Here is a 13,842-nt window from a genome sequence, read left to right as displayed (position 1 = left end):
TGATATCAAAAGACTTAGCCCCCTTCCACACAACTACCTAAAATCCTAATTAAAATGGGTTATATAGCCGTGTGCAGTCCAAAGAAGATATTGTGGATTATCTGCCTTAATAATCTGGCTTATATGACTGTGTGGAAGGGTCCTCAGTTGTATTTATGTCACTAATACAGAAATACATTAAACAAACTTTGGAACAAAAAAACATTTTCTCATGGAAACCAGCATAATTTTGTTGTGCTACAAGCAAGAGATAGTTTGAAGGTAAGTCAGCTCCTATAGTAATTGTTTGGTTTGGGAATGAGATTCTGCTCAGCTGCATTACCTGAACTGGGCAACTTTGGTCATCGAAATGTTCTGTTAGATACTTATTGTTGCAATTTAGCAACATCTGTAAGGTCACACATACCTTACTGCAAATTCCGTGAAGGCTTTTTTGAAAAGGCCAACTTTTCACATAAATCAATTTCTATTTGAAAAAGAAGGAAATTCCAGGTGTCTGTGAATGTGGGAAATCCCTCTATAGCACAACTTCAGACAAGATTGTACCAGAAAAGTAAGCCTTGAGAAACACAGTATTAATCCAGAGTGTGGGTGGCTGAAGACACGTTCCCTGAAATGCCACAGTTTCCTGCTATAATTTAAATGCACCTTGGTAAGTCGTACCAAACCATCAGGAAGTGACTTTTGTTTTCATGTTGACATTTAAATTGTTTTTGACACAACACTGTTAATAAAGTGGTTCTTTTGTATTCACAGAGATTCGATTCCAGGATATGAAAAAGTGTGGATGATCATGTCCCATATTACATGGCATGGGTGTGTTGGTTAAAATTGCGAATTTGGAGGGACCACTGTACAATTGATTTTTGTACAATGTTAGAAGTAATTAAAAGGTTGGAATATGCCATGTCTGTGTATCAGAGAAATAACATCTGTTCTCCTGATGCCTTAGCTGAAACCTATAGCTCTCCATTCAATTCCTCTTGGTTTCTTTGGCTGAAACATGCACTGTTACCCTTTTGATTTTTTGTTTTCTATAGCAATCTCTAGTTGCCAATGCACAGCGTGATTGTAGGTTCTGCCTTTAGGTATTTTGCTGCAAAGGAAAGTGGAACATGTTCTCATTCCTGATGGTAATCTTGCATGGCTCAGAACCTTCAAGGGAATTATCACTGCCCTACTGCTTCCTCTTTTGGCCTGGCCAAAGAGGGAAATGGTCCAGCTGTTACCCTTATCTTTTATGTACAAGATTGTTAACTGTAAGGAGCCAGTCTGCTGGTTGTTAAGCAACTGCATGTGAGTGTAGCTTTCCTATATTGTGGACTGTAGAGGATAAACAGAAAGAGAGATTTCATTTGGAGATTGTGGGTGGGGAGAAAATGTGGGGAACAGTTGTCATGGTCTTTACTTCTTACCACAAGGAAGTTCCTTGGACCATGGAGAAGGGCTGGGGGTGAATCCAACCCATGAAAGAAACTCACAAGTGAGCAAGGAGCCTAAGGAAGCTCAATCAGATCTGCATTATTCATGACATTCAGGAGTTGAATTTTTGAAATGGAAAATAAGCCTGGAAGGGGTTTGTTTTAATTACTCTGTATGCAGTTGCAAAGATGAAAATCAGAAATTGTCATGGTACAGTGAGGTCAAGAGTTTTGAGAAGGGAAAAGTAACACTGAGTGTAAAAGCAAAGCCCATAGAATTAGACTTGACCATTGATTGTCATAGAAGTAAGAATTCTCTCCATCACTTTACTCTGCTTTACAGTGTGTGGATAGATCAATGTGCAGTTGTCAGGAGGAGATACTAAAGACATCTATGGATTTCAGAGACTTGTGACATGTTACATTGCAGGTGGCTAGAGAATTCTTAAAGCTTGTAAAAATGGTCAATCAGACATAGATTTCAAGGCCATTCAAAATGAGAAAAACCAGTTTACATTCTTAGGAGAGAGCAGCACTGAGCAACACATGTTTTCAAGGCTTAAGTCCAACTTACGTGATTCTTCCCTTTCAGAGAAGAGTGGAAATGGGCCGACTTTGCATGAATATCTCTATACGAAGAACTTGTGGAAATAGATTATGATATCCCATGGAGGAGGTTTTGGTGGTTTATAAGTGCTGAGAATATTACACGTTTCCAGCCATTTTATAGTAAAAACATTAAAGCTACTCTACAGAAGCATCACATTCTATCTTTGGAAGCTGGGCATATCTCCACCTTGTTGTTGTTGTGTGCCTTCAAGTCATTTCCTATGTATGGTGATGTCTTCAAGGGATTTCCTATGTATAGTAACCCTAAGGCATTTTTTAGGGATGAGAGTGTGTTTTCATGGGGTTGTCTGGGGCTTAGAGTGTGTGACTTGCCCAAGGTCATCTGGTTTTTTCCCCCATGATGGAGTGAGGAATCAAATGCTAGTCTCTGGAGTCATAGTCCCTCAAATCACTATGCCACACTGGATATCCTCTGCCTTCCTACAGCTACTGTCCTAAACAGTTCCGGCCTAGCTTTCCTGTCTGAACGTATCTTTCCTTATGAACCATCTAGGAATTTAAGATCGTCTGGGGAGCCCCTGCTCTTGAACCCGCCTTCCTCTCAAGCGCATCTTCTTGGGGCCTTCTCAGTGGTGGCCTCTCGGCTGTAGAATTCCCTCCCTAGGGATATTAGATTGGTCCCCTCCCTCCTGACCTTCAGAAAAAGAGTAAAAACTTGGCTTTGTGAACAGGTGTTTGGAAAGCAGTGGAATGAATAAATATGAAATAGGAAGATTGAACACGGAATGTTATGAAGATGATAATGGGGAGGGCTCAGTGTTCATTATCCTTGAAGGCAGCAGAGCATCTTAAGAGATATAGGGGAAGCCTCTTAGTTACCCTAGAGCACTCAGCACTGGAGCCCCCTTCCCTTCCTTTTTCTTGAGCATCTCCTGCTTTAGGCCACTACTTCACCTTGCTTAATAGTAAAGCCTTTCCTGCAGAGGGAGTGGAAAATTTCTGGAGTGTGTCTTCCTTTGTCCCGTCCATGGTGTCTCCAAGTTGTATTGCTTGCTAAACACTCACTAAAAGATGAGACGAGAGAGCTTTGTTTTGTTTATGACGATTCCCCCTGAGGTTGTCTTCACCCTGTCATCACAATGGCAGCCATAGAAACTCCTCTGACACCAGGTTAACAGGGAGCAAAGCTGTTCTGTATGCAGGGGAGATCAACGCAGGGGCTGTCAAATGTCTCTGGAGCTCCTATGCCTGGCAGCACATTCGTCTGTCACCTCCAGGGTTCTGCTACATGCGGCCCTGAAGATCTAATTGGCACCCAGGCATGACCACCCCCATGCCCACATGGTTTTGATTCTGTCTGGTGTTGTTTTTTGTTGTTGTTTTAAACCAGAGCCCAGGAAAATCAGTTATAAACAACAACAAGCAAAGGTATTTCTTCATCCAATGTTTTTGCACAAAATTGAAATGATCCTTCATGCTATTCCAAGGTATAGCTGAGTGACAGTTCTGAAATCTGGTTGATCTTGCCCACCACCCACCCATCCACCACATACACAGAATGGTGAAGCGTGACAGTCAAACTACATCTCTCACAATGGTATGATCCTGTCTGAGAGACTGGGATCTCATTGAAGGGCCTGTTAGGAAGAAATAGAGAGTTTCTGGCTACCTGTGATATTTCACAAGTCATGTCTAATGTTTTGCTGCTATACTCACTGATAGGCGATGTAGGGAAACATACATTGCAAAGTCACAACATTGGCCATGATAGCCCCAGCCTTCAGTGTGCAGTCTTTATTTTTAAAGTCATCTAAAGTCATCCTTGTCCATCGAAAGGCCAAACAGGGCATAGGGTTACAGCCTGTGTTGGATGGGGTTACACTCCCCCTGAAGACGCAGGTTCACAGCTTGGGTGTGATCCTGGACTCATCACTGAGCCTGGAACCGCAGGTTTTGGCGTGACTGGGAGAGCATTCGCACAATTAAAACTTGGCCATGGTAGTCCACACTCTAGTTACATCCTGTATAGACTACTGCAACTCGCTCTACGTGGGGTTGCCTTCGAAGACTGTTTGGAAGCTGCAGATGGTCCAACAGGTGGTAGCCAGGTTGCTAACAGGAGCGGCACTCAGGGAGCATACAACTCCTCTGCAGCGCCAGCTCCACTGGCTGCCTATTTGCTTCCAGACACAATTCAAAGTGCTAGCTTTAGCCTATAAAGCCCTAAACAGTTTCGGTCCAACTTACCTATCTGAACGTATCTCTTCATGAACCATCTAGGACGTTAAGATCTTCTGGGGAGGCCCTGCTCTCGATCCTGCCTTCCTCACAGATGCGTTTGGCGGGGATTAGAGACAGGACCTTCTCAGCGGTAGCCCCTCGACTGTGGAACACCCTGCCTAGAGAGATAAGATTGGCCCCCTCCCTCCTGACTTTTTGAAGAATGATGAAAACCTGGCTTTTCGAACAGGCCTTCCCAAATACTGCATAGATGTACGATATCATGGAACCACTGATGACGCAACTGGACAATGATTTGATATGGAAACACTTATGATAATGTTTTTAAGGCTTTGTACGGTTTTTATATTTTTATATTGTCTGCTAATGTTTTAATGGTATTTTATGATTTTTTTAATTGTTGTAATTGTTTGGCATCAAATTGTTGCCGATTGTTAACCGCTCCGAGTCACCCCTGGGCTGAGAGGGGCAGTATAGAAATGTAGTAAATAAATAAATAACAAATAATAAAATATCCAGGCTCTGTGCCCTACACAGAAGTAACAGTTCAGGTATGATGCAGTAGAGCTATATCTATTCAAATATCCAAATCTCCCCTAAAGTCTGTTTCTTGTACTTGTGTTTTGGGGCTCATTGAAGGAATGATGTTTGTTCTGCTCAACATACATAATTTTGGCACAATGTATGTATACCCTCCAACTTCAGGCAATCTAGGATGACACACACTTCCTTGACCCATTTCAAGTAAGCTTCGGAGCAGGATACGGAGTTGAGACTGCTATGGTCGCCTTAGTGGATAATCTCTTCTGGAGTGTGTCGTCAAACTGACAAGAAGTGTGTGTCCCTGTTGGTGCTTCTAGACCTCTCAGTGGCGTTCACTAACATTGACCATGGTATCCTTCTGGAATGCCTAGGTGGTGGTGGTTTGGGAATTGGAGGCATTGTGCTGCAGTGGTTCCAGTCATATCTCTCAGGTAAGTTCCAGATAGTGGCGCTTGGAGATAGTTGCCCCTCAAAAAAGAAGCTGTTATATGACATCCAACAAGTTACCATTCTATCTCCAATGCTTTTTAATGTTTACATGGAACTGCTGGGAGAGATCATTCATAGGCATATGGCGGTGTGCTATCAGTATGCTAATGATGCCCAAACATATTTTTCCATGCCTTCAAAAATAGCTTCAGCTATTTAGTGTGTCTCCTCTGAATGAATGCCTGGAGGAGGTAATGGGCTGGATGAGGAAAAACAAATTGAACCTGAATCCAGACAAGACAGAAGCACTTGTTGCCAGGAGCCTAACCTGGTTATGGAGGTGTGTCAGCCAGTTCTGGGTGGAGTTACACCTTTCCTGGAAGACTCTGCTGCTTGGGCGTGCTCCTGGATTAATCTCTCCAAATGTCAGCCCAGGTAGATGTGTCAGTCAGGAGTGCTTGCTACCAACATTGGCTAATATGCCGGTTGCACCCTTTCCTAGAACTGGAGGACCTTAAGATGGTTGTGCATGCATTGGTGACCTCAAGGTTAGATTTCTGCAATGCGCTTTACATTGAGCTACCTATGTACCAAGTTCAGAAACTCCAATTACAATAGAAACATGTTTTAATGAAGTGTTTAAACTATGTTGTGCCCTACCTCGAGCTGTGCGGAGAGGCGGGTAAGAAATAAAATTATGATTATGATTACTATTGTTGTTTTATTTGCTTAAGGTCTTTGTAGGCCACTTGTGAAGGCCATAGTGTATCACAGAACAGAATGTCTTCTGCATTTCTGCGACAATTTTAACTAATTCAGGGGACATGATAAAGCAAGCTTAAATATTAGAAAGGATGTCATTTTTAAGCTTGTTTGCTGCTGCTCCAGAGACTAGGGCACAGTGCAATGGATTTAAATTTATTTATTTAATTATTTCAGACATTTGTATCCCGTCCTATCTCGACCTCTGCAGAAGGACTCAGGGCGGCTAACAACCGGCATACCATGGTGCCCACATCCAAAAGCATAAATATACAATCTAAATAAAAGCAATAAAAATAGTATAAAAACATTCAAACATTCAAACAGTCGCAGGAAAAGGGATTCCACCTAAACATTAAGAAGCGGTGAATGCCTCAAAATGGCCAGTTTTTAAATAATCATCCAAATTGCAATTACTACTTTCAAAACAGGGTGTTTGCGGGCAACATAAAAGCATGTGGGGTGTATGTGTGTGTGTGATAACTCACCAGTAAATTGTAGATGGCTCAGAATGTTTTTATTTGTCACCATGTCACAGTGACCAGTCTCAAGTAAAGTTTTTCTAGAATTTTAAGAAAGCTTTTCTAGAAACAAAAATGGTCATAACGTCTTGAGAAACATTTATTTTGGCACGGAAGGAAGGAAATATAGCCTCTGTGCAATCATATGAACCTCCCCCCCCCCCCAAAAAAAAAAGAAGAGAGAAATGAAATGAATGGTGAATGGAAGTGCAGAGGGAAAATTCCCTAGACCACATGGCTCCTCTCAATGTCAGGATTGCAGAGGAAATCTGGAGGTGAGGAAGATTTATGTGCCTTAATTAACTTTATGAGATGAGGTGGTTGAACCTCCTGTTCAAGGAGCTCCACTGGCTGCCGTTTATATTCCGAGCCCAATTTAAGGTGCAGGTGCTTACCTACAAAGCCCTGAACGGTTTGGGACCAGCCTACCTGCGTGACCGCATTTCCATCTACGAACCCACATGTTCACTTCGGTCATCTGGAGAGGCCCTGCTCGTGATCCCACCTGCATCGCAAGCGCACTTGATGGGGATGCGGGACAAGGCCTTTTCCGTGGTGGCCCCCTGACTCTGGAACACCCTCCCCAAAGACCTTAGACAGGCCCCTACATTGGCTGTCTTCAGAAAGAGCTTGAAGACCTGGCTTTTCCGATGCGCCTTCCCAGATTAGGAAATCTCCACTACCAAGTCCCATAAGCACTCTACCAGAACCAATGATTGCTGCACATCGCACTTGCCCTAGAAGCCTTATATACACCTCCTGTCACATCAGCACTTTTAATTCTTGTACCCATTACTCTGGCCCGGCCCAGTTTTATTGTGTGTTTTAGTGTATTCTGCCTGTTATTCATTTTGCTTTATTCTGTTTTTAATAGTTTGATTTGCTTAGATTGTATTGTTATGTTGTGTGTCGAGGCCTCGGCCTGTGTAAGCCGCATCGAATCCTTCGGGAGATGCTAGCGGGGTACAAATAAAGTTTAATAATAATAATTGGGAGTTTTTTTCTTGCGGGATTTAAAGCAGTTAAATTATTATTTGTACATCCCATGTCTGCTTGTGCTTCTTGTTGGCTGCCTTCAAGTTATTTCTGACTTATGGCAACCCAAGGGTAAACCTGTCACAGGGTTTTCTTGGTAAGGTTTATTCAGAGAGGACATGCCCTTGCTTTACTCTGATGCAGAGTGTGCTCAAAGTCACCTAGAGTTTTCCATTGCAGAGTGGGAATTTGAACCCTGGCCTCCCAGAGTCCTAGTCAACAAGCTATCTGCATTCATCTTCTAAAACAGGACAGTATATGCTCTTAAACCTGTACTCGGCATTAACTCCTCCCTATGGATATTTTGGAGAAATTAAAGTAGGAAGAGAAAAATAATATTGTAGAATGGAAGCTAATAAAATCTTTTGTTTGACTAAAGGCATGAGCTTCTGCAGAAGCCAAAAGCAAAGGTTTTGGGGAGCCAAATCAGACACAGCATAAAATGTTGATGTTTGACAGAGATCTCTTCCTACCTTTCCCTCTTCCAGTTCTAATTTTTATTGCAAATATGCTCCCAGCCATGGGTGTGTAAGGAGAAGATAGTGTGCAAGATAGTATGCTTGAAAGTAACGCTACATTACATACATGGGAGTTTTCGCTGCAGAGAGGGATCGGGAGATATGTTAGAATAATAATTTTGCCAGTTTCTTTTTCTTGTTCCCAATGAGAATGAAATAATTATCAATATAGGTTTTTCCAACCTTTTGTGTTAGTGAGAGGCCTGCTAGTTGTTCAGCAAACTTTTTGTTGTTTACTTGCAAGCCAGTTATGGTGGCTCAAACAAAAATCTCTTATGAAGGTTTCTTGGCCAGATTTGTTCATGGCAAGGGATTTCCTTTTCCATTTCCTGAGGCTAAGAGTGCGCAATTTGCCTCAGGTCACCCAGCGGATTTTTATGACCATGTGAGATTTGAACAGTGGTCTCCAGAGTCATAGTCCAACACTCACACTGTACCACCTTTGCTGTTCTGTTTCTAATCTAGCAGTAATTCGTGTATGACCTGGTCCTCTCTGCCTACTCTTTAAGCAATAGTATAGTGTGATAAATCAAGAGAACAACTGGATATACAGATCAATGAATTTTAGCTTCTGCTTTGCTATTCTGTGGCCATAGTGAGTCCATCTCCAATGCCATTGGTTTCTGAGATGTGTAGTGCCTCTCCAACTTCAAATCTCAGAATTCCACAACGCTGAGCCATGACAATTAAATTGGAGCCAACCTGCATCCATTTTACAGTATAGAACCAGCCCTTGTTATCCTTCCATAGGCAGGTGAAGACTTTTTATTTTGTGAAGACTTTAATTTTTATTTTGGCAGATTATTGAGAACTGATCCTTCAAGAGGAAAAGATCTTTAATGTATTTTTTTTTACATTTGTTGTTTTTCATCTTAGTGGAAATGCTTTGGATTACTTTTGATTCTACTAATAGTTTAATTATATTTTAACTTTTACATGAAGTGTAACTTTGGCCATAACAATTTTGTTAGGCCCTGTTTGTTGTCTGAAGCTGGTACCTCAAAAGTGTTGAGGTCCAGGAATGACCTGTAGTTACCTGCTCGGCTTCAAGAGCCAGGAGACAGACCCCAACTAGGCTACACAGGCAGCTCCTCATTGCTTTCCCAACATTTGATGAATTCCAAGAAGGGTGCAGCCCAGGCCCCTGACAAGGTATGCACTGCAAGTGCCCCAATCCCAGAGACGACACAATGAAGTCTTTCCTGGAAATCTAACCCCATCACGATAGAATACAATGCTTAATTAAATTGCCAGTCAATACCAATCCGTGAATATCCTAAAGTAATTGCATCCCAGGTTGATAAACAAACCTGGGAAGAAAGAAGCAACACAAATACAAAAGACAGGCCCAGGAATTCTTCCAATTAAAATTTAATTAGATTTCCTGCCATGCTGTACACCAATCGCAAACTGTAAACCTTATAACCATGAATGTACTTTTAAAAGCAGTGGTTCCAAACCTGTGGCCTGTGGACTACCAGTGGTCTCCAAGAGCTAAAATATGGTCCACGGCCTCATTGTTACAACGCAATTGCAACAAGAGCAACTGGTCTCGCAAAACCCTCATGTAGTGCCGAGGCTTATTAAATATGGTTTTCTGTGGGCGAGCAGATGGTGACTACTGGATGGCATATGTTATGTATCAAAAACTAGAGCTGGCATGGTCTATCCAATGCAGTTTTCTGAATCAGCACAGCAAATAACCAAACTAAATCTAAAGTTGACCAAAAACGGATTTGTAACCCTTTTGGTACTAATGTTGGAGAGTGGTCCCTGGTCAAAGTGGTCCTTGGTCGTAGTGGTCCCTGGTCAAGTGGCCCCTAGTCAAAAAATGTTGGAAACTACTGTTTTAAATGATAAGATTGTGGATTGTAATTTGTACCAATCAGAGCAAATGTCTTTCAGTTCTTTCAAATGGTTTTCAAATGTCTATAAAATGTCCATGACTGTAACTGGCTATGTTAAAAACTTCCCCGGGCATCCCTTCTTGGCCAACCGGAGCAATAAAGAGATCTCTGACTCTGCAATCCACCCTGTGTGTCTTCATTGGAATCAGTTAGTTTGGCACATCAGGGGAAGCCTGAGATTTCAGACAACACCTTGAATCCCAGACCAGTTTGGCCTAGCACATGCACAGCCACATATTGTCTGACCAGCTCACAGATTCAGCTTCTGCTCTATTTGCAAGATCTGCCTTGCCAATTAAATTTTGCCAATATCTCTTCTCCACACACAAATGAAACACAAAACAGAGAAGGTAGATGAAAGCCTTTGTAATGTTAGAAAATAAGCTTGATCAGATTTGTAAGGCTGCTGTTCCACATGAGGAGATTTAATTTAATGCCCCAGTAATTTGTAATTACAAACTGTATAGTAATTGGATGGTGGATTGCTTGGGGCTGGTGGCCAAGGTCTATAAGGTGTGGGCTTAGCATTATGAAATCCACTTCATTAATATAGAATAGGGGTAAGAATAATGCAGCCCTCCAATATTGTAGGACTATGACTCCTAGTATTTCTCACTATTGGCTGTGCTGCGTGGGGCTTTTGGGAATTACCTGCACTCTCCCTCCTGAAAAGAAGGTAAGGGTTATGGACAGCAAATGTGGAAGAGGATGGTGGGGAAATTGCCCGTTTATAGATGATTCTTCCAGTTTGTTATCCCAAAATGCCCCCGCCTCCATTTCAGAAAACATTTAAAGATTAGTAGATGATAAAAACTTGAACCAATTGGATGCCAAAAGATGATATCCATATTGCCATGTCAAAGGCAGCTCCACATTTTGACTCTTGTTCAAGCTGAACAACTTCAGTTTTCCCTTTGAAATATACTTCTGAGCAGAATTAATGTTTCCTGTTGCTTATATTTGGGGAAAATTCTGGTATTTTGACTGCTGATTTTGAAGATTGTATGTTTCTAAGTATTATACAATACATTTTTAAAAAAACAAAAAAACCCCAAATTGGCAACCATTTAATGCCAAATCATTTCTCCCATAGTTTCTGCTGTCTTTTAAGCCTGTGTCGTTTATTTCAAACAGTACTAAGTCTTTATTTATTTCCCTCCACTGTTTTATAAAATGCTTCATTCGTTGAAATTCAAAGTGGAGTTTTAGGACATAATCTAACCTTGTATTTATTCAAAGTTCTTAAGATAGCCATTCTTATATAAATGACAACTAAAAGTTATCTTCACCCTGTCATACCAGAGATAGTCATACTATTCATATCTAAGATAGTGACACTTCAATTGTAATAGTCTATCATTAGAGAACGAAATCCATCCCTTAAGCCAAACAAATGAATTGGCTGAAAAGTATAATTTTAAGTTTGGTGGTCCAAGGCCACCCTTTTTCTTGTCATCTTGGAATATCTTGGATTTTGTTCTTGGTTTCTTTCTTTGCCAGATCAATTTTGATAAGACTTTTTGCCAATTTTTAAACAGTACATATTTTGCATAAGTAAAATAAATTGTATGTTACTTATTAGGAGCCGCGGTAGCACAATGGGTTAAACCCTTGTGCTGATGAACTGCTGGCCTGAAGGTTGGGAGTTCGAATCCACAAGATGGTGTGAGCTCCTGTCTGTCAAGCTCCAGCTCTTACCAACCTAGCAATTCGAAAACATGCAAATGTGAGTAGATAAGTAGGTACCACTTTGGCAGGAAAAGGAAAAGAGATGCCCCAAGCAGTCTTGCCAGCCACATAGGCAGGAGGTGACAACATAGGCTCCTTGACTTGAAAATGGAGAAATCACCTCCTCCAGAGCCAGAGATGAGCACTGCCTCCAGAAGCCGGAAATGAAAGAAGAAGCCTCTGCCTTTGTTTGTGTGTCTCATTGTATATGACTGTAAAGGGACTGGATGTTTGCCTATGTATGTAAAATGCTGTAATCCACTCTGAGTCCCCTAGGAGAGAAGGGGAGAACATAAATAAAGTTTATTATTATTATTATTATACTGACACAAAAACACAGTATGTCACAGCAAATGAGATCTATATGCTGGATTTTGTATCACAAAATCACAAGTTGAACACTTCCCAAGCGTCTAGGACTGTGTGATGTATTTTCAAATGCTGCTTGCAGATCCAAGTAAGGTGGCCTTTTGCAGTTGGCAGATCGTGATTTTGTCAATGTTTATTGTTTCCAAATGCCGGCTGAGATCTTTTGACTCGGCACCCAGTGCACCAATGACCACTGGGACCACCTGTACTGGTTTATGCCAGAGCCTTTCCAGTTCAATTTTGAGGTCTTGATAATATTATTATTATGTCATCTATTGGAGTTTGAATGAGGATGTAAAGTTGTACTTAAATTGCTAATATAATTATAATTATAAATAAAATAAAAATGCACATTGTATACATGCGCAAAACGCCCAACGTTATATGCAGAAAACAATATTTTATTCTGTGAAAAACTCCCATGTGCATTTTTATGTAAAATAAGTCCCCCAAAAGGTGAAGATTCTCATCCATTTAGGATTTTCTTTATCAGGGTTTCTTAAGAGTTCAATTTTTGGTCATTTCTGAATATCCTTTCCATTTTTGGTGGGCAAGTTTGAGAAAACTAGAGTTTTACGATTTGCACCAACAAAGAATTGTTGCTACTAGAGGTTTACAACAGGCTTTTTCTAAGTAATAGGGAGGATTGGAACCTTGTCTGTTACAGCTGCCACAAGTTAGTTGGGTGTGTTACCTGCTTCAGGTATAACAAAGCACTAGGTTTGCAAGTTTTGAGCTTTGCATTTGTCTTAGCTTGATGGCTTGTTAGAACTGAAGAAACCTTTGGCTGTTGCTGGGAGCAGTTACACAGCGCCATGAAGCTGAAGACTGAAGCCATTTGGAGTGCCAAGGAAACTGCTAGTTTATAGCAAGATAAGAACATTCTACTGATAACTAATAGAGAGACTGTTTATTTTGCATGCCGTTGTATAAAGAAGAAGACTCACCGGAGATATTGTTTGTTGTATATTGGTGAGAACAATTCTTCTGTTTTTGCTTTGTGTTTTGATCTACAGTGAATAGAAGTATATTTTTGTTTCTACTTAAAGAAACAGACTCATGTGTATTTTTTTAGTTTTTATCACACAGAGTAAAAAAGGCTGAGACATTCTGCGGGCTGCTAACACTATTCTGACAAGAATGATACACCATTCAAAAAAGGCACATTGCATTTCTATCCACCAACCTTCCTTTCAGTTACCAAATGGTACATTGTGAAAAGCAACACTATCTCTTGTAGGAATAAGCAAATTCTTCAAATAGATTTTTCCAATTATGATTCTTTTTTCTTTCTTTCTTTCTTTTTGCTGGAATGTTTTCCAGTCTTCCCTTTGGGTTAAAGATCTTTGTCTGATTCCTCCTCCTTTCTAAAAATGCACAATTAGCGCCTGAAGCAAGAGAACATTTTAAAGTAAGAGCTTTCACTTAATCTTAACGATGGAAGCTTCAGGGCTTTGAGTAGATTTGATGTAGTTTAAAAGCCATTATTAAATGCGTGCTTTGCCTTGTACAATGGGTTCTGCTTGCCTTAAATTAAATGGGTAGTAATATCTTCCAGGCATGTTGTGTACCCATACAATGAGTGCCGTGAGATTTATTTATTATATTATTTTATCTGAGTTTTCAGACTTTTTAAAGCGGATTAAACTTCATTACACTAATGAAAATAAATGGCACAGTCCCCTCACTGGACTTTTAGGACTATAGATTGAAAGGTGAGATATTAAAGGATGGGAACATGAGAAAAGAGGTTAATATGCCAGAATAGAATGGTGAGTTTTTGAAATAGGCATTTGTT

General features: G+C 40.8%; 1 protein-coding gene across 1 annotated transcript in view; it reads left to right on the top strand.

Annotated features, from left to right (window-relative positions):
* The first annotated feature begins 10,487 nt into the window (after nucleotides 1–10,487).
* NGB (neuroglobin) overlaps nucleotides 10,488–13,842 on the top strand; it is a 43,434-nt gene continuing 40,079 nt past the window's right edge. The window contains exon 1 of the mRNA XM_060757943.2: nucleotides 10,488–10,623. The gene's annotated coding sequence lies outside the window, so the exon portion shown is untranslated. The remainder of the gene's footprint in view (nucleotides 10,624–13,842) is intronic.

This window comes from Anolis sagrei, chromosome 1 (genome assembly GCF_037176765.1).
Source record: "Anolis sagrei isolate rAnoSag1 chromosome 1, rAnoSag1.mat, whole genome shotgun sequence".
NCBI classification, from domain to species: domain Eukaryota; kingdom Metazoa; phylum Chordata; class Lepidosauria; order Squamata; family Dactyloidae; genus Anolis; species Anolis sagrei.
The sequence above is the reverse complement of the archived record's forward strand: the minus strand, read 5'-3'. Positions and strand labels throughout refer to the sequence as shown.